Below are 1,649 nucleotides of genomic sequence, written 5' to 3'. Positions count from 1 at the left end.
CTCTGGAGGGTCAAAGAGAGTGAAGAGCAGCCCCCTCCCCAATGGTGGTCCAACTCATCATTGTTAGTTGCCATTTGCATCGAGTCTGGTTCATGGGGACCCCGTGTGTGCAGAATAGAACTCTTCCACCAGACAGTCAAGGAGGCAGATGGTCCAGCCTCTCTCCTAAAGCTCCAATGAGTGGGTTTGAACCCCCTTTCTATCAGCAGAGCGCTTAGCCATCTGCTTTCCTTTCCCCTGTCTGGACTCCTGTCCAGACAGTTAGAAAGCTTGAATCCAATCAGTCTCACATCTGCCCGAGCAGGAATGATGGGGCCCACACCTGACCCCTTCCTTCTCAAAAACAACCCCCAAACCATTCATGTGTCATGACGGGGACATTGTCATTACAGGAACATTAGCGTATGTGGTGGTTGAGGATGATCTCAGTGTCCTTGACTCTCTTGCTACTGCCCCCCCCCCTTGCCTGTGAGTGGGCTGTGTGACTGCAGTGGCCAAAGGAACATGGTGGGAACGGCCCCACGTGTTCTGTGTGTGCATCTTAGCAACTGGCAGTTTCTTGCATTTCAGAGCTCTCTCTGATGAGTCCTGAGCCACCAGGGAGGTAGGAAGCCCTCCTACCCTGACACCACCAGGCCGGAGACATAGGTAGGGACAGGCCCTGAGACAATGCGGAAAGAGAAACTAAGTCCAAGGGAGTCTAACTGCCCAGACTCAAGACGTGGGCGAGGTCATCTTAGAGCTTCAGGGCCAGGGCGGCCGACTTCTCTGCCGTGAGGCTCCTTAGGTTTTGTGGGCCATCCAGTCTCTGTCACCAGTACCCACGTCGACTGTTGCAGGACATAAGCAGCCACGGACAGCACGTGGATGAAGGAGTGGAGCTCTACTCTGGGGAAATGCTATTTACAAAGCAGGCAGTGGACTAGATTTGGCCCACGGCCCATCGTTTGCCAATCCCTGCTGAATGCCCCCGAGTTCTCCCCACCTAACTAACACATGTGGAACGGAAGAACTGCCCAGCAGAGCCCTGCCCAAAGGGCTGGCCCACAAATGGTAAGATAGGATTACAGGGGGTGCTGTTTTCAACACTACCTTTTGGAGTCAGTTGTTCCAAAGTAGATAACCAGAACCGTGTATTCAGGGTCCCAAGAAGTCCTTTTGGTTAATCCCGCAATTTCCAAATCATTTGACAAATGTCTACTCCCATTGTAAGTGCGTAACTCAACTTAATCTCTTAAAACTCTATTTCAGAAGGTGGCGATGCTGGAAATACTCATCAAAGCCACCACACATTGAAGTCACATCACTTGCCAGGGACAATCGTAGGTCATTCCATGTGGTCTCTCTAATCCTCATAATTTCCCTGCGAGTGGATATCATAGCTCCTTTTTACAGGAACGCTAAGTGCCTGTGGGGTGGGGGGCAGGCTCCACCCGGGGTCTTCCTGACTCCAAATCCTGGGCCCTCTGCTTCATCCCACTGCACCTTTCCAGATGGGGCAATCTCGGGGGTGGAGGTGCTTAGAGACTAGTGATGACAAGTGACTGCAAGCTCCCCGAGGTCAGGGACCTGTCTCCCTTCTCCACTGTGGCATCCCAAAGTCTGGAACCCTGCACGCGGTGGGGCTCGACAAATCCTTAGGGATGGGT

The 1,649-nt window shown here is 52.8% G+C and overlaps 1 protein-coding gene across 1 annotated transcript in view; it reads right to left on the bottom strand.

Annotated features, from left to right (window-relative positions):
- Positions 1–1,649, bottom strand: part of LOC101651594 (guanylate cyclase D-like) — an 87,017-nt gene that overhangs the window by 24,528 nt on the left and 60,840 nt on the right. The window lies entirely within an intron of this gene.

This window comes from Echinops telfairi, unplaced genomic scaffold (genome assembly GCF_000313985.2).
Source record: "Echinops telfairi isolate 266 unplaced genomic scaffold, ASM31398v2 ScPeMD7_1713;HRSCAF=2227, whole genome shotgun sequence".
Taxonomy (NCBI): domain Eukaryota; kingdom Metazoa; phylum Chordata; class Mammalia; order Afrosoricida; family Tenrecidae; genus Echinops; species Echinops telfairi.
Note: the sequence above shows the minus strand (reverse complement) of the source record. Positions and strands in the feature narration are given on the sequence as shown.